This window comes from Bubalus bubalis, chromosome 14, assembly GCF_019923935.1.
Source record: "Bubalus bubalis isolate 160015118507 breed Murrah chromosome 14, NDDB_SH_1, whole genome shotgun sequence".
Classification (NCBI taxonomy): Eukaryota; Metazoa; Chordata; class Mammalia; order Artiodactyla; family Bovidae; genus Bubalus; species Bubalus bubalis.
The window spans coordinates 5759672-5772933 of NC_059170.1; positions in this window are offsets into that span (position 1 = coordinate 5759672).

The window sequence follows — 13262 nt, forward strand, 5'->3', positions numbered from 1 at the left end:
ATAATCCAGCAATTCCACTTCTGAGTATACACATCCGAAAGAATTAACAGTCTCAGAGAAAGAGTTTTTTTTTTTAAATTTTATTTTATTTTTAAACTTTACATAATTGTATTAGTTTTGCCAAATATCAAAATGAATCCGCCACAGGTATACATGTGTTCCCCATCCTGAACCCTCCTCCCTCCTCCCTCCCCATTCCATCCCTCTGGGTCATCCCAGTGCACCAGCCCCAAGCATCCAGTATCGTGCATCAAACCTGGACTGGCGACTCGTTTCATACATGATATTTTACATGTTTCAATGCCATTCTCCCAAATCTTCCCACCCTCTCCCTCTCTCACAGAGTCCATAAGACTGTTCTATACATCAGTGTCTCTTTTGCTGTCTCGTACAGAGGGTTATTGTTACCATCTTTCTAAATTCCATATATATGCGTTAATATACTGTATTGGTGTTTTTCTTTCTGGCTTACTTCACTCTGTATAATAGGCTCCAGTTTCATCCACCTCATTAGAACTGATTCAAATGTATTCTTTTTAATGGCTGAGTAATACTCTATTGTGTATATGTACCACAGCTTTCTTATCCATTCATCTGCTGATGGACATCTAGGTTGCTTCCATGTCCTGGCTATTATAAACAGTGCTGCGATGAACATTGGGGTACACGTGTCTCTTTCCCTTCTGGTTTCCTCAGTGTGTATGCCCAGCAGTGGGATTGCTGGGTCATAAGGCAGTTCTATTTCCAGTTTTTTAAGGAATCTCCACACTGTTCTCCATAGTGGCTGTACTAGTTTTCATTCCCACCAACAGTGTAAGAGGGTTCCCTTTTCTCCACACCCTCTCCAGGATTTATTACTTGTAGACTTTTGGATCACAGCCATTCTGACTGGCGTGAAATGGTACCTCATAGTGGTTTTGATTTGCATTTCTCTGATAATGAGTGATGTTGAGCATCTTTTCATGTGTTTGTTAGCCATCTGTATGTCTTCTTTGGAGAAATGTCTATTTAGTTCTTTGGCCCATTTTTTGATTGGGTCATTTATGTTTCTGGAGTTGAGCTGTAGGAGTTGCTTATATATTCTCGAGATTAGTTCTTTGTCAGTTGCTTCATTTGCTATTATCTTCTCCCATTCTGAAGGCTGTCTTTTCACCTTGCTAATAGTTTCCTTTGATGTGCAGAAGCTTTTAAGGTTAATTAGGTCCCATTTGTTTATTTTTGCTTTTATTTCCAATATTCTGGGAGGTGGGTCATAGAGGATCCTGCTGTGATGTATGTCAGAGAGTGTTTTGCCTATGTTCTCCTCTAGGAGTTTTATAGTTTCTGGTCTTACGTTTAGATCTTTAATCCATTTTGTGTTTATTTTTGTGTATGGTGTTAGAAAGTGTTCTAGTTTCATTCTTTTACAAGTGGTTGACCAGTTTTCCCAGAACCACTTGTTAAAGAGATTGTCTTTTCTCCATTGTATATTCTTGCCTCCTTTGTCAAAGATAAGGTGTCCATAGGTGCGTGGATTTATCTCTGGGCTTTCTATTTTGTTCCATTGATCTATATTTCTGTCTTTGTGCCAGTACCATACTGTCTTGATGATTGTGGCTTTGTAGTAGAGCCTGAAGTCAGTCAGGTTGATTCCTCCAGTTCCATTCTTCTTTCTCAAGATTGCTTTGGCTATTTGAGGTTTTTTGTATTTCCATACAAATTGTGAAATTATTTGTTCTAGCTCTGTGAAGAATACTGTTGGTAGCTTGATAGGGATTGCATTGAATCTATAGATTGCTTTGGGTAGTATACTCATTTTCACTATATTGATTCTTCCAATCCATGAACATGGTATATTTCTCCATCTGTTAGTGTCCTCTTTGATTTCTTTCACCAGTGTTTTATAGTTTTCTATATATAGGTCTTTAGTTTCTTTAGGTAGATATATTCCTAAGTATTTTATTCTTTCCGTTGCAATGGTGAAAGGAATTGTTTCCTTAATTTCTCTTTCTGTTTTCTCATTATTAGTGTATAGGAATGCAAGTGATTTCTGTGTGTTGATTTTATATCCTGAAACTTTACTATAGTCATTGATTAGTTCTAGTAATTTTCTGGTGGAGTCTTTAGGGTTTTCTATGTAGAGGATAATGTCATCTGCAAACAGTGAGAGCTTTACTTCTTCTTTTCCAAATTGGATTCCTTCTATTTCTTTTTCTGCTCTGATTGCTGTGGCCAAAACTTCCACAACTATGTTAAATAGTAATGGTGAAAGTGGGCACCCTTGTCTTGTTCCTGACTTTAGAGGAAATGCTTTCAATTTTTCACCATTGAGGATAATGTTTGCTGTGGGTTTGTCATATATAGCTTTTATTATGTTGAGGTATGTTCCTTCTATTCCTGCTTTCTGGAGAGTTTTTATCATAAATGGATGTTGAATTTTGTCAAAGGCTTTCTCTGCATCTATTGAGATAATCATATGGTTTTTATTTTTCAATTTGTTAATGTGGTGTATTACATTGATTGATTTGCGGATATTGAAGAATCCTTGCATCCCTGGGATAAAGCCCACTTGTACGCCCATGCTCATAGCAGTTTTGGTCACGGTAGCCAAAAGGTGGAAGCAACCCATGTCCATCCACAGAGGACTGGATTAGTAAAATGTGGTACGTATAATGGAATATTATTCAGCCTTAAAAAGAAAGGAAATTCTGACACATGCTACAAAATGGATGAATCTTGAGGATGTTATGCTAAGTGAAATAAGCCAGTCATGTCACAGACTTTGAGAATGAGCTTATGGTTGCTGGGGGGGTGGTGGGAAGAGGAGTGGGAAGGGATGGTTAAGGGGTTTGGGATGGCCATGTACACACTGCTGTATTGAACATGGATGACCAACAAGGACCTGCTGTATAGCATATGGAACTCTGTTCATTGTTATGTGGCCCCCTGGATTGGAAGGGGAGTTTGGGGGAGAATGGATTCATGTGTATGTATGGCTGAGTCCCTTCACCACCTGAAACCATCACAACATTGTTTGTTAACTGGCTACACCCCAATACAAAATAAAAAGTTTTAAAAAAAAGAAGCCAGTCACAAAAAGACAAATACTCCATTTATATGAGCTTCCTGGAGTAGACAAAATCAGAGACCAGGGGTAGTTCCCAGAGACTGAGGGGATGGGAAAATGAAATTTTGTTGTTCAATGATAACAGACTTTTCATTTTCACAAGATGAAAAGTTCTGGACATGGTGGCCCAATACTCTGGATATACTCAACAGTCCTAAACTGTTCATGGGAAAATGGTTAGCATGGTAATTTTTACATTATGTATATTTTACCACAATTAAAAAAATTTTTTTTAATAATTATCAAATTCTGCTTCTCTTTAACCTCATCCCATGGGAACTGCTACTATCCCTACTCCAAGTCATGGTAGCTCTTAACATAGTAGGTCCTTGTTAAATATTTATTGAGTCAACTTGTAAGTTAAAAAAGAAAGACTGCTTGGGCTCTGTTCTGTTTTTGATCATCTGTTCAGATGAGAAACATAAACATTTGTCAGACATCGAATGACAGACACAAAAATGCCATGGCCCCCATGGTCTGAAGCTCTGCTTAGCCCTCCCCAGCCGCCGGCCAGGACGGAAGAAAGGGCGGTCTCACTGTGATCAGCAGGCCTTCCTGCGGTGTGCCCTTTCTCTGCTGTCAGGCTTGCTCTTCCGTGTTTCTGTGTTATCTGTCACTCTTCACTGTCACTTCCTCTTCCTTTGTGGAGACAGAGCCTAGTGTGTCTGGCTGCTTTTGCTGACTTCCTTCCACGGGATTGCTATTGTTACCTGGTGAAAAACCGGCCAGCACACGTTGTTGGCTTTATTTTTCCTGGACTCCTTTTGTATTCTGTGATCCTCCTTCATCATTCATATTTACCCTACTTCAAGGGTTGGCAAACTCTGGCCAGCCTCTGGTTTTTAATAAATAAAGTTTGATTGGCACATAGTCATGCCCATTGGTTACAAAGACAGAACTGAGTGGTTGAATTGCGACAGGGACTACGTATGGCAAAGTCTAAAATATTTACTATCTAACCCTTTACAGGAAACATTTTGCCAGTCTCACGCCTAATTAATTCAGTTAAAAAAAATTACATTTAGTAGGTGAGTCTGGCATGTCTTAGGTATCAATAACCTCAGATATGCAGATGACACCACCCTTATGGCAGAAAGCAAAGAAGAACTAAAGAGCCTCTTGATGAATGTGAAAGAGGAGAGTGAAAAAATAGATGTAAAGCTCAACATTCAGAAAACGAAGATCATGGCATCCGGTCCCATCACTTCATGGCAAATAGATGGGGAAACAGTGGAAACAGTGGCTGACTTTACTTTTGGGGGCTCCAAAATCACAGCAGATGGTGACTGCAGCCATGAAATTAAAAGACACTTCCTTCTTGGCAGGAAAGTTATGACCAACCTAGACAGCATATTAAAAAGCAGAGACGTTACTTTGCCAACAAAGGTCCATCTAGTCAAGGCTATGGTTTTTCCAGTAGTCATGTATGGATGTGAGAGTTGGACTGTGAAGAAAGCTGAGCGCCGAAGAATTGATGCTTTTGAACTGTGGTGTTGGAGAAGACTCTTGAGAGTCCCTTGGACTGCAAAGAGATCCAACCAGTCCATCCTAAAGGAAATCAGTCCTGAGTATCCATTGGAAGGACTGATGTTGAAGCTGAAACTCCAATACTTGAGCCACCTGATTCGAAGAGCTGACTCATTTGAAAAGATCCTGATGCTGGGAAAGATTGAAGGCAGGAGGAGAAGGGGACAACAGAGGATGAGATGGCTGGATGGCATCACCGATTCAATGGACATGAGTTTGGGTGGACTCTGGGAGTTGGTGATGGACAGGGAGGCTTGGCATGCTGCGGTTCATGGGGTTGCAAAGAGTCAGACATGACTGAGCAACTGAACTGAACTGAACTGAACTGAACGAAGACCCATAGCCCTGGCAGCGAAGCTTGTTGGGACTGACGGTCTTGCTGGCCTTCTGGTCTTTGCAGATCTCTCGGGCCCTTTCAAATCTCTTAGTGTGCGGGCGAGATGAGAGCAGAGCTGTGATGGATGAGAAGCAGCTCTGTGAAGCTGCCTTGGCTCAGCAAACTTGCTATGTTATGTTGAGTGTTTATCTGGAGTGGCTTTGAGAGTGTTGAAGTTACAGGGAAGAGACAAGGCACTTCTCACAGCCCTGACGCTCTCACCAACCATGATAACACCCCAGGCCTGAAGCGACAGATGCCAATGCTTCCTCCTAACCTGGCCCCAGGACCCCACACTATAGTAGGGACAAGCTGTTTCTTTAGTGACCATGATGGCTGAGTAATGATTCATATTCACTATCACCTGTGAATTAGTCTCTCAAGGAAAGACTGTTCCAGGTAATCTATGCCTCTTGTGAAATGAATTCTGCTCCTCGTTCTGGCAGAACACTTCCCTGAGAGGTTATGAGCTGTGCAGCTCCAGACAGCACAGGTCTGTGTTCTTCTCTCCTTCTTCGCCATCGCAGCCCCTGCTTTGTGGGGAGGTTGGGAGGGGTGGGTGGGGGAGGAAGAGGGGAGAAAGAGACTTAAATCTGCTGCTCTTCATTCTAGAAAGAAGGGTGAGAAGAGAGGCTCTATACCTGGATCCCGCTTCTACAGAACTCCGCAGCCTGGGAACTCCTGTGAGACTCCATTTCCTTAGTAGGTTCATAGATAGATAGATAGATGTAGGGCTTCCCAGGTGGCGCTAGTGGTAAAGAACCTGCCTGCCAATGCAGGGGATGCCAATGCAGGGGACACAAGAGACGTGGGTTTGATCCCTGGGTCTGGAAGATCCCTTGGAGGAGGAAACAGCAACCCACTCCCATGCTCTTGCCTGGGGAATCCCATGGACAGAGGAGCCTGGCGGGCTATGACCCATGGAATCACAAAGGAGATACAACTGAAGTGATTTAGTGCATGTGTGTGCACACACATGGTCTTAGTTGCAGCATGTGGGATCTAGTTCCCTAACCAGGGATCAAACTCAGGCCCCCTGCATGGGGAGCAGGGAGTCTTGGCCACTGGAGCCCCAGGAAAGTGCCCATATTTTTATAAGAAGGACAAATTGAAAAGTCAAGAAGTCTGGATAGCTGGATAGGCCTCTCTCTCTCTCAGTCAATAAATATTTTAAAACAATCTACTGTCACACCCTTACCTGGAGGGCAAGGAGACCTGAGAGTCTTGCCCTCCAGAAGTTTACAGTGTAGAGAGGGAAGAAAGACAGTAAACCAGTGAACATATGGATTCATCTAGTGATGTGATGTAAAGAAAAATAACACAGAACTCGGACAGTCGGCTGCTCCGAGCAGGGTGTTCAGGGATGATAGCTGAGATTGAGAGCGTGCTCCCGGCAGAGGGAGGAGCAACCCTTCAAAACTAACATTCCAGTGTCAGCTTCAAATGCTTTCCAATTCCGATCTCCTTTAGGATGGACGAGTTGGATCTCCTTGCAGTCCAAGGGACTCTCAAGAGTCTTCTCCAACACCACAGTTCAAAAGCATCAATTCTTCGGTGCTCAGCTTTCTTCACAGTCCAACTCTCACATCCATTCATGACCACAGGAAAAACCATAGCCTTGACTAGACGGACCTTGGTTGGCAAAGTAACGTCTCTGCTTTTTAATATGCTGTCTAGGTTGGTCATAACTTTCCTGCCAGAGGAAGCGTCTTTTAATTTCATGGCTGCAGTCACCATCTGCTGTGATTTTGGAGCCCCCCAAAATAAAGTCAGCCACTGTTTCCACTGTTTCCCCATCTATTTGCCATGAAGTGATGGGACCGGATGCCATGATCTTCGTTTTCTGAATGTTGAGCTTTACACCTACTTTTTCACTCTCTTTCACTTTCATCAAGAGGCTCTTTAGTTCTTCTTTGCTTTCTGTCATGAGGGTGGTGTCATCTGCGTATCTGCAGTTATTGATATTTCTCCCGGCAATCTTGATTCCAGCTTGTGCTTCTTCCAGCCCAGCGTTCCTCATGACGTGCTCTGCATAGAAGTTAAATAAGCAGGGTGACAGTTACAGCCTGGACGCGCTCCTTTTCCTATTTGGAACCAGTCTGTTGTTCCGTGTCCAGTTTTAACTGTTGCTTCCTGACCTGCATACATACATACAGGGCTATGGGTCTTCGTGGTTTGGGTCAAAATCACGTGAGAGTGTGGTTTTACTAATCTGATGCTGCACAGCTCTTAGAATTGAAGGATCTGATCATTATCATTCAAATCAGCCCTTCCTGAGAGACATTGCTGGCTGATTGCTGGTAGGTTTCAAATTTTCTCTGTTATCACAGAGCCCTACCTTGACAAACACTTCTGAAACCCCGACCAGGACCTGAAACAGTGAAACTCCTCCTGTATTCTAAATTTGGAAAAGTGCAGTTCTCAGTCTGAAGCCTCTAGGTCCTGAGCCCTCTCACTTGCTGGCTTCTCGAGTCACACTCACTCAGTCTCTACTTCTTGCATTTCTTCATCAAACATCTCTGATGCGGCTGACCAGGGGCTAAATGCCAATAGACCAAGATGAAGACTCCCGAGACCCCAGTTGGCTTGTGGCCAGGTGGGGGAGGCAGGCAGACAGCCAGCCAGTCCACTTCCTAATGGGCCAATATGAATGATTTCTGGGTGTGCAGTGAGCACCCAGTCTGGGACCAGTTCAGAAACCCTTGAAAGTCACAAAGAAGAGTTTGCTGTCTTTTCTATAGATGGTGGGAAGCCAAGGAAGATTCTTGAGCGGGGGAGTGGCAGGATTATGACTTCCCTGGTGGCTCAGACAGTAAAAGCGGCTGCTTACAATGCAGGAGACCCTGCAATGGGTTTGATCCCTGGTTCAGGAAGATCCCCTGGAGAAGGAAATGGTAACCCACTCCAGTACTCTTGCCTAGAAAATCCCATGGACGGAGGAGCCTGGTGAGCTACAGACCATGTGGTCACAGAGTCGGACACGACTGAGCGACTTCACTTTCTCTCACTTTCACTTTCTAGGTTGATTTGTCTCGCTACATATGAATTCATCCATCCCTCCACCCATGCAACAGATGTTTGCTAAGCATCTACTCTGTGCTACAAATGGCTCTGGGTACCCGGCTTCCATCTACAGCAGCAAACAAGGCAGATGAATCCCTGCCTTCACGGAACCAACTTTCTGGGGAGGAAGGATGAGTGGACAATTAACAAGTGAGCAAATAAATGATTGCGTTCTGGATCCGCTAAGAGCTGGGAAGGAAATGACAGGGAGGTGGGGTTGAGAATGAGCAGGAAGCCCGGTGGGGCTGTTTCGATTGGTTGGTCAGGAAAGAGGCCCCTGGGAAAGTGGTGATTCCCCTGGGGTTTAAAAGAAAGGCAGTTAATGACAAGACCCAGGGAAAGAGAGTCTCAGGAAGAGGAAAGAGGAAGTGCAAAGGCTCTGAAGCAGCAGAGAATTTGGCTTGTTGGAAAAGGTAGAAGGAAGCCAGAGCAGCTGAAGGGGAGGGGAGGAGGCGAAGGCGGGGCCTTGCGAGCCGCAGCGAGAGCTGGGACGATGCCAAAGGCCAGCCAGGAGCCATTGCAAGGTTTCGGCAGGCGGGTGACACGTCTGGATTTACATTTCTGAAGGTTCCGTCTCGGGGATTCCCTGGCGGCCCAGTGGTTAGGACTCTGCAGTTTCACTGCTGAGGGCCCAGGTTCAATCCCTGGTTAGGGAACTAACATCCCACAAGCTGTGCAGCATGGCCAAAAATGTTTGTTTGTTTTTTTAAAATACAAGTTCCTCTGGCTTACTATGGGGAACAGAGCGGCCAGCAGAGAGACCAGCAAGGAGGCTGCATATGAGGGTGGTCGTGGCTTGGAGCAAGGCGGTGGCAGTGGAGGTGGACAGAAGAGGACGATTCAGGACCCCTTTTGGAGGTGGTGGTGGTGAGGGGTGGGGAGGGATCCAGAGCAATGTCTAACTTTGGAGCCTCAGCCATCTGGGGGGTGTCTGAGGAGCAGAGACTGCAGATTGGGGCTGGGGATGGCAGAAGAACAGTGTTTGGAGAGATGCACGATGTCTTTTTAGGATATTTCAGGCTGGCAATTAGATATGCAAGTCCAGAGCCTGGGAGGCATCAGGGTGCCTATGGAAATGTGAGATTCATCACGCGTGTTTACCGAAGGCTGTGGAATGGGTGCCCAGGCAGGGGGCGGAGCATTGCTGGCAGGGGATCCGGGAGCATGGATGCCATGCTCAGACTTGGCAGCAAGGGTCGTGATGTCAAGGACCATTTTGGGGGCACAGAGGCTGGAAGCCTGGCTGGGGGACAGCAAGGAGAGGGTGTGGACGTGGGCAGGGAGTGCGGATGCTTCTCAGGTGTGGGGATGGGGATGAGGGAGGGGGCGCTCACGGGCAGATGCTGGGGTCGAGGGAAGACTTTATGCTTTTTAACGCAAGAGGTCCTGGGAGGGGGGGAAACTGTGGCTGCATCTACCCCATGGCCTAGTGGGGGTGATTTTATCCCTATTTCACAGAAGACACTGAAGCACAGAGGGGTTTGGTAACTTGTTGAAGGATACGCAGCTAATGCAGAGGACTTGAACCCAGCAGACTGACCCATATGCTTTCTTCTGCCATATCAGCCATTCAGCCGGTCCTTTCCAGAAACCCTTCCCGTTATCGGGGGACATCCTTTACCCTTCCCACCTGCCCTCCGGAGGCTGCCCTCTGAACCCACTTCTGTAACCAGAGGCCCCCATCCTGGGGACTTCACAGTCAATCGTCCTGTGTGCTGCTCTCATTATCCCGGTGCTGCAGGTAGGGAAACTGAGGCAAGGAGCAGGGCGATCACACCTGTCCCAGGCTGGAAAGCCGGAGATCTGGGTCAAACTCAGGCTGTCTGATCCAGAAAACCATGCTCCCCTACTGGTCTTCATACTTAGTCCTACGATGGCCGGCCTCCTGCTATCAACACCCGGGTTCCCCAGCGCCTCACTGTAAGGTCGGTCCTGTATTTCACCCTATTTTATTCATTTATTTGTTTGTTTGCACCGGTTCATAGTGGAGGCATTCAAACTTTTAGTTGCAGCATGCGAAATCTAGTTCCCTGACCAGGGATGGAACCCAAGGCCCCTGCATTAAGAGCTCGGAGTCTTAGCCACTGGACCAGCAGGGAAGTCCTGGTGGTTCACCCCATGTTAGAGGTGAGGGAACTGAAGCTCGGAGAGTGGGATGATGTGGCCAAGGTCACTCAGCTGGGGACGGGGGGCGGGGGCTGGACTTACAATGGGGCCATGGGACCTCAAAGCCTTCACATGACAGCCCCGTGTGTCCAGGTGACCAGGCCGCATGCATTTCTCTCCCCCATCCGGGGAAACTTGAGTCTCCTGGGAAGCTCCCGACTTTCAAATGTTGCCGGCCAGTGCTTCCTGGGAGCTGACAAGAGGGAGCTGTCCTCTTGGGCTGCCCCGGGTCCTTCCCATCTGGCCGTGAATGAGCCTTTGTGTGGCAGGTCCAGCCCAGCCCCTGTCTACACAACACAGCTTCCTGATGACTCAAGGGCTCCTAGCCAGCAGCTGTGCCTGGCCCGGGAGCCCACCCCCTAAACGAGCAGACAGGCCTGCTTGAAGTCAGGCACTAGGGCCTGAGCAGCACCCCAGGGGTCTTTGCAAATGCTATTGCCTCTGTCAGGAACAAGCCCCTTCTCGTCCTTCAAGTCACAACTCTAAGCCACCATTTCAAAGAGAGGCCCTTCCCGACCATCTGGCTCACCAGAACATGTGCTCTAAGAGGGCAGGGATTTGCTATGCAAAGAAATTAACATTTTGATAAGATCTTTTCTGCTAGTGATACATGGGGTAAAAATATTCAGGCAATTGGGTAGAGAGTGTCTGGAACAGGGAGTCTCTGAGGTGGTGATAGCTGAGCAGAGACTGGAAGGAAAGGAGCAGCCCTGCCGATATCTGGGGGAAACAGCAAGTGCAAAGGTTCTGTGGCAGGGATATGCAGATGAGTGGGAGGAGCTTCAAGGAGGCCAGTGTGTCCAGCACAGAGTGGCTAAGAGAAGAGCAGGGCTAGATTTTTCCCTCTAGGGCATGACCTGGCAATGTCTGAAGACAATTTTGGTGGTCACACAAGAGAGTTAATATTCCCTTGTGGCTCAGCTGGCAAAGAATCCGCCTGCAATGCAGGAGACCTGGATTCAATCCCTGGGTGGGGAAGATCCCCTGGAGAAGGGTAAGGCTACCCACTCCAGTATTCTGGCCTGGAGAATTCCATGGACTGTATAGGCCATGGGGTCGCAAAGAGTTGGACACAACTTTCACTTTCACTAGGGAGTGAGGGTATGCGGCTGACATTGAGTGAGTGGAGGCCAGAGATGCCTCAATGCACCGGCCACCTCTGACCACAGAGGCCTTGTCCAGACATGGCTAGCTGAGAGGCTGGCCTGACCCGGGAGGGCGGAGCCGACTGTGTCCCCCGAGGGCAGCCTCGGGTCTGCCTGCTGTGTGCTGGTGCCACCTGGTGGTCTCATGACACACTGCACCAGCTTCCGGAGGCGCTAAGTCTCCCGGCCACAGCGACACCAGAAACATCCGTGCGGTGCTTGCCAGTGACTCGCAGTGTGCCAGGTCAATGCAGGATATTTTATTCTGATGAGCTCAGATGCCACATCCCCACTCCCTGAGCCTGCCCCAGAAGCTCAGGGAGTCGGTCATACCCAGCCCCTCTCTGTCTGTCACCCCTATGTCCCTCTCCTGCACAGAACATGGCTCCCACTTCTCATTCACAGAAAAAACCAAAGTCCCTAGATGGCTCCAAAGGCCCCTGCCCTCCTACTGAAAGTCAAAACACACTGCAGCCTGCTTTCTCACTCTTACTTTTTTATATACAACGAGAATCACCAAGTGGCATATATTTGGCTTATTTATCTTGCCCATCTCCTCTAGGTGAACAGCTCCCTGGGGGCAGGAGCCGTCTGTTTGCTCACTGGTCTCTCTCTGGCACTCAGCCCCACGCCTGGTACACAGTAGGTGTGCAATAAACATTTGTTGAATGAATGGACGGGGATGGCTCTGCCCAACCTTTCCCGCCTGGCACTTGGAACTTTGTGGGTTTTAATCTCACCTCCATCACCAAGGCTGTGTCACCTTGATCAGGCTCATTAACCTCTCTGGGCTTCAGGTTCCTAAGAATAAAAACAGTACCCTCCTCACTGCATTCTGAAAGCATGAGGTGCCTACCTCCAAGGGTTTACAACAGTGTGGTGCCCAGTGGGTGCTTAATAAGGGGGCAGTCCTGTACCTCAGACCCCATTCCTGGCCTGCATCCCCCTCCCCTGTCCACCCCAAAGGGAAAGGCTCCGAGTCTCAGTCTCCTTCTTTAGTCCTCTGTGCAGTAGGTGCTCCTTAAATCCTGCATTGAGAGAAGGACGCTGACCATTGAGGAGGGCCTCCTGTTTGCCATGCGCTATGAGACAAGCTCTCCTGCCCTGGTTTATGGGTGAAGAAACTGAGGCTTCCACAGCGGCAGAAGCAGGACCTGTCCCTCAAAGCTGGCGAGGTGACTTCCTTCCATCCAGCTCTGAGGGTGCAGTGTTAGTTGCTCAGTCGTGTCCGACTCTGCAACCCCATGGAGTGTAGCCCGCCAGGCTCCTCTGTCCGTGGGATTCTCCAGGCAGGAATCCTGAAGTGGGTAGCCATTCCCTTCTCCAAGGGATCTTCCCGACCCAGGGATTGAACCTGGGTGCCCCGCATTGCAGGCAGATTCTTTACTACTGCGCCACCTGGGTGAAGTCAGGGACCTTTGAGGGCAGAGGAAAGAAGTGTCATTCTGAGGCATGACCAGCAGGGGGCAGCAGACATCCGGGTTCCTTTGCAACTCCCAGCATCTCTGGGTCTGCACCGTCCTGAGATGGAGCCCTCCCTTCATTTCATACCCTGAGCACCTCACTAGCCTCGCCCTAGCCCCAGCCCTGATCTGAGAGGTCCCTTCTACTGAGAGATACCTTTCTCCTGCCCTGCATTGAGCAGTGTGCTCAGAGCTTCCCACACACATTAACCCTCGCGGCAGTCAGAATGAGGGGGCTGCGGTTATCGCCCCATTATTCAGAAGCGGTAACTGAGGCCAGAGAGCTGAGGCCATTGGCCAGAGGCAGTGCTGCCGCACAATGTGTATTTGGTGCATGGAGGCAGATCGCTCGCCTTTGGATCATAAGACGTGACTGTGTGTATCAGATATTCGCATGGTCTCCTTTGGGGAAGGGG